General features: G+C 40.1%; 1 pseudogene; it reads right to left on the bottom strand.

The window, feature by feature from the left end:
* Positions 1-1,050: 1,050 nt before the first annotated feature.
* On the bottom strand, positions 1,051-1,147 carry LOC130034825 (uncharacterized; annotated as a pseudogene).
* Between the last annotated feature and the right edge of the window lie 5,042 nt (positions 1,148-6,189).

Below are 6,189 nucleotides of genomic sequence, written 5' to 3'. Positions count from 1 at the left end.
TTGTTGCCCAGAGCTGGGCCTCTGTGCCCGTCCCACGCAGATCAGGGGTTGAAAACCGGCTTTCTAGGGGCTGGTTCTAGCTGCGCATGCCCAGAGAGGGACCCAGGCCCTTGGGGGCGGGCTGTACCTGTTGGAATTGGAGCCGTTCAGCTTCAAGCTTTTGCTTTTATTGGTCTTCTGGACTGTATTTTGGGATTCTAGCTCATTGATTTCTGCTACAAGTTTTATTATTTCCTTCCTCCAGCCTAGTTTGGACTACTTTTGTTGGTCATTTTCCAAAATCTTGAGCTCTAATTAATTCATGTAGGCCCTTTCTTTCTTCCTCATGAATACTGGCAGAGCTATAATATTTCCTCTTAACACTGCTTTTGCTGTGTCCCACAAGTTCTGGTAGCTCGTGTCCTCATTCTCATTTGTTTCTGGAAACTTTTTATTTCCTCTTTGATTTCTTCTCTAAGCCAATGGTTGTTCATAACTTCCCTTAAATAAACTATTTCCTTGCTTAGATTTAGTCTGTTTGATCTTCGAGAAGTGAAAAAGAAGTGTTGAAATCTCCAACTAGTATTGTGTTGCTATCAATGTTTTTCTTTAAGTCTATTAGAAGTTGTTTTTAAGTATTTTGCTGGTCTGTCATTAGGAGCATATACATTGAGGAGGGTGAGTTCTTTCTGATGTATAGATCCAATGATCATTAAGAAATGACCTTCACTGTCTCTGACAACCTTTAGCCTGAAGTCCATGTGGTCTGATTCTAGTATTGCCACTCCAGCTTTGTGGAGGTGTTCTTTTCTTTCTTGAAGAATTGTTTTCCAGCCTTTGACTTTGAGCCGATGGTTGCTTTGAATGTTCAGATGTGTTTCTTGCAGGCAGCAGAATGTTGGGTTCAGTTTTCTAATTAATCTTCCCATTCTGTGCCTCTGAATTGGCATATTTAGTCCATTGACATTGAGAGAGATTGTTGTGATGGGATTTGTGCTATCTTTATGTAGAATTTTTGTACTTGTGGGGATTGTCTTAGCTTAAAGTAGCCCTGTTAATTCTTCTTGCAACAAAAATATGGAACGCTTTACAAGTTTGCATGTCATCTCTGTGCAAGGACCATGCTCAACTTTGTATCATTTCAATTTTAGTATATGTGTTACCAAACCTAGTAGGAGTTAATTTTTCCATATTCTTCTCTTCTTCTTACTTTGGGTGTTGTCCTTATTCAATCCTCCTATGGCAGACAGTGATTCCTAATCAAGGAATGTATTTCAAAGCAGCGTGAATAAATAGATTTAGAACTTTAATGTCCCAGAAAGAAAATTATGGTTTTTAACATATTATTTTTTACCATACCCAAGGCATCAGTTTTACAAAATAATTCTTTAGGAAGAGGTATATGATTCTTGTTTAATGTCGTTCCCTGAAACCTTCATTAAGACCATTAAACTAGAGCCTTTTTCTGTTCTCACCTCAGTCCCGTGTACATCTCCAGGAAAAGGTGGATGGTGTTGTCTGCATTTGACCACCATGAATGTAAGTAGGATTTTTCTCCTGAAGGAAGAGGTGAGGAGCATATTGATGATTTCATTCCACCTTATTACAAGTTCAACTTGAAAGGAAGGTGAAACTCATGAGGCTCCTGTAAAGGACAGAAAAAAGGGTCTCAGTGAAGTTTAATGGCCAACAAACATTAACAACACAGATGACTCAAAGTAGCCTATGTGCATCTTTGTGTATAGTGAGTTTCATATCTACTGATAGTGATTCTCAGTCATGACACACGGGAAAAACAGACCTGTAATTAAAAATCAAGTTCTCTGAGCAGAGTGGGGTTTCTTAGGTGATTGAACAAGTGTGTAGTAATTTATTACTAAGCACATAAGTAGTTTGAATGATGAGTACTTTTCAATCTAAAATTAATTCCAAATATTTTAATATTAAAATATTAATTTTATTTATATTAATAAAATCTATTATTAATTCCAAAACGACAGTCTCCAGACCTCGCACCTGACTTTCCTAACCGGGGCCCCTTGGAGTGGGCGGGTTGAGCTTCCCTCACTGCCGGGAGCAGAGCCCCGGCAGCTGAAAACCTCTGCAACCAGCCATAGGTATGCTTAAGTCCACTCTCCCCAATCTTGAAGGAGCCTCATGCATGAAGGAACTGGAAGAGGAACCCAGATGTGCGGGACCGGGGGATGAGATCTCCAACGTTCCTCAGATCAAGACTGGGCCCTCTCCATCCAGATCCCCCATCTTCTAGTAGGTAAGTGTTACAACCACGAACTGCCCCTGGAGCCATGTAATCCCATGAATGGCCAAGATCCAGAGACTGGTTCTTTTGATTTTATTTATATATAAAAAATCCACGGACTTTTGGGTATTGATTTTATAGCCTGCAACTTTACTATAAAAGTCTATTGTTTCTAGGAGTTTTTTTGGTAGAGGTTTAAGTATTCTCTAAATATAGTATGGTATCTTCTGTGAATAGTGAGAGCTTATTTCTACCTTTCATACATGAAAAACACTTAATATATTTTTCTTATTTAATTTCTATTGCAAGTACTTCCAGTACTACATTGAACAGAAGTGCCAAAATAAATTTTTACTTAGCACTTTCTTTCTGTAAATTTCTACGCTAAGAACGGTGGAATAAACAGTTATATGTTAGTAATTTGCAAGTAAATTATGAAGACAAATAATATAAAATAATTTCTTTGTATAAATTTCCAAAATGTGTAGCTTTTATTAAATATATTAAGAATAAATCACAGGTCTTGATTATACCATGAAGACTATTTCCCTGTTAGAAGTTACCCTTCTAAAATGCAATAAAGTGACACATTTTGAAAATGTTGATTATTCGTTCATTAATTCAATGAATATTTGTTAGTCTGGTTGTGCAGTGCCTGCAGGTTAGGAAAGTCAGGTGCGAGGTCTGGAGACTGTCGTTTTGGAATTAATAATAGATTTTATTAATATAAATAAAATTAATATTTTAATATTAAAATATTTGGAATTAATTTTAGATTGAAAAGTACTCATCATTCAAACTACTTATGTGCTTAGTAATAAATTACTACACACTTGTTCAATCACCTAAGAAACCCCACTCTGCTCAGAGAACTTGATTTTTAATTACAGGTCTGTTTTTCCCATGTGTCATGACTGAGAATCACTATCAGGTGAGTGCATCAACAGTCTGATAGTGTCTTCATGCTTCCTGATAACCTCAAATTGCCACTGTGCCTTGGCTGGATCTCAACACCTCAGGACTAAGTTTCCCAAGAAATTAAACTCCTGAAAGATATGTGGGAGTCATGTTCACAAACCACCCCTGGCTCAGCTATACAAGCTAATGGATTGGTCTTGTTCAGAGACCCATAAACAAATCTTGAAAAAGATCAAAAGCCACAGTGAACTTTGGACCTGCAAAAGGCTGAACACACTAGGGTAAATCGGAGGGAGGCAGGTTAGTTTGGTGCCCACCCAAACAGAACCCAGTGCAGCCACTTGCTCCCACAATCCAAAATCGCCACCATGCCCTCGTCTGGTTTCCACCGTCTCAGGATGACTCTCACTGAAATATAACAGCTGAAAATTCGGATATGCGAGTTTTGTGATTGAAATCTCCAGGCTTTCTCTGGGTCACAATGGGCATCCCACCGCCACTGCCCTGTACTTATGGATTCCTCTGCAGTCATTTCCATACCTCAAAGCTACTCCAGCTTTACCTTTCTGATAAAAATACTAAATTCCTTGAACAAATATGATGACCTCTTAGTACCTGTACGAGACCCATAATGCACAAAATGAAAAGGAGACAGAGAGAAAGAATTAAAGAGCCTGCCATAGAGACATGCTGGGCGTGGGGATAGGGTGTTGGGGGATGGTTTTAGGGAACCAGGAACATTGGTGGTGGGAAATGTACACTAGTGGAGGGATGGATGTTGGATCGTTGTATGACTGGAAGCAAATTATGAATAGATTTGTAATGGTCTATCTGAAGATGCTGAGGAGATCATACCTGATACAAAGATCAAACTGAGTTGAGCTGTGCGCAGGGCCAGTGCCTTACCAAATGTACTATCCCTCTGTCCCAAGTCTATTTTTTAAGTTAGTTTACATAGAAACTCTTTCAAATACAAAGGAAACCAAACAAATAACAGCAAAACATGAAAAACAGTAAGAACTACAACATTTACCTCCAATCTTCTAGCACCGGGCCTTTTCCATTATCCGTAGAATATGCAGTACAATGCCTTGCCTATTGCTGGTAGGTGCACAGTTGTTGCACCACTAGTTTTGTGGAGGGAATATCTCATTTCGCAGGATCTGATATCTTCCTTGGTTCCATTTTTAGTGATGAATTTCCTGGAAATCGAGACTTCTCTGGCATCGCAACCTTCAGGTCAGACATTTGGTCTGACACAAATTTCCGAATCGCCCATATCTTGCAGTAGCAGGATCCAAAGACCTGAGAGTAATCTACCACCTGAGCTTGGGGAAGTTCCCATAATATCTCCAGCCCAAAGTGACCTGGCACTGACCCCACTTCCAACTCAGGAACAAAAAGTTAAGAATTTTGATCAGATGAAAACTGGGCTTTCAAAACCTCTGGAGACCTACCAGCTCCCAGTAGACCAATGCAAAGATCTGCAGGTAATGAACACTACTGACAACATCACTCTGAAGCAGGTGCAGAAAAATTCAAGTGGCACTAAGGGGACCTCCCATCCAACATGGAAGAGCAAAAAGGAGGCTTCTGAACCTCTTGAGGGAGAACTGAAGTCCAAAGTCCTACATGGCCAACCCGAGTTCGATTCCTCCGCCCCTCTCGCAGAGCACGGCAAGCTATGGAGAGTATTCGATATGCCAGACACAGTAACAACAAAGTCTCCAATGAAGACGTTACTGGGCCCGCTTGAGCAAATCAACGATCAACGGGAGGGTCTTTTACGTCATTTATTTATTTATATTAGTGAAACACCATGAGGTACAGTTGTACACTTACATACCTTTGTGCTTGGGTTTCAGTTATACAAGTATTAAGTAACCATCCCTCCACCAGTGCCCATTCTCCACCGCTAAGGAACCCAGTGACCCTCCCCCCCCATCTCCCCCACTCCGCCCCACCTGAGGTCATTCCCTTTAGCTTTTTCTTTGCTTTATGGTGTTGTGGTTTGCAATGGAGGTCAATACCATTACATTTTCAAAGAAAAAAATAGGCCCCTATATGTTCAAGACACTGCTACTGTCCTGCGATTCTTCCCAGTATGTACCCTGCTCCAAGCCAGCCCTTTGGAAATATGCTGGGAAGGAAAACTGGATTTTCCTTTCCTCACACTGACCTGAAAGACTCTTACTGATTCTCAGCCACATCAACTATTTCATTTGTTGCTTGATATCACCTCATGTCCTTTATTTTTTAAAAAAAATATTTGATTTGTTTCTGGAATATAAAGAAAAAAATTACATGGACTATTAAAACAAAAGCAAAATCAAACCTTTACACTCTGACATCAGAATCATCCTTACCAGAGGGGAAGTAAATGACTGAAATGGGTAGGGGATTGTTGTTGGTTGGTTGTGGACAGTAGCTGGATATTTGACAGTGCATGGAGTATGAATACACAGTTGCTGAGATGAGGAACTCTGTACTTGAAGCGAATACAGTTTGTAAACTAGTCATCACAATTATATGTCCATATGAAATTTATTTACATATGCTTTGTGCCTTCCTTGCATTTATGTGTTATGCTTTCCTTTATCATGGCCTCAGATATGCATCTGAGGGCACTCGGAAAACTAGTTGAGCCCCATGTAGGCGGAGAGAAGTAGTAAATAATTTGAGGAGGAAGAAATATGAGTTGGAGCTTAAGAGCCATGTAAGAGGAATATATAGATATGTATGTGTGTGTAAATACACATATATATGTATAAATATATATATGGGCAGGAGTCATAGCACAGTGGGTAAGACGTTTGCCTTGCATGTGGCCAACCTGGGTTCGATTCCTCTGCTCCTCTCGGAGAGTCCGGAAAGCTACTGAGAGTAACCCTCCCGCATAGCAAAGCCTGCCAAGCTACCTGTGACGTATTCGACATGCCAAGAACAGTAACAACAAGTCTCACCATAGAGACGTTTCTGCTGTGCGCTCGAGCAAATCGGTGAACAATGGGAGGACAGTGCTACAGTGCTAT

The sequence above is a fragment of the Sorex fumeus genome, unplaced genomic scaffold, assembly GCF_029834395.1.
Source record: "Sorex fumeus unplaced genomic scaffold, SorFum_2.1 ptg000061l, whole genome shotgun sequence".
Lineage (NCBI taxonomy): Eukaryota > Metazoa > Chordata > Mammalia > Eulipotyphla > Soricidae > Sorex > Sorex fumeus.
This window is presented reverse-complemented; position numbering and strand designations above follow the sequence as displayed.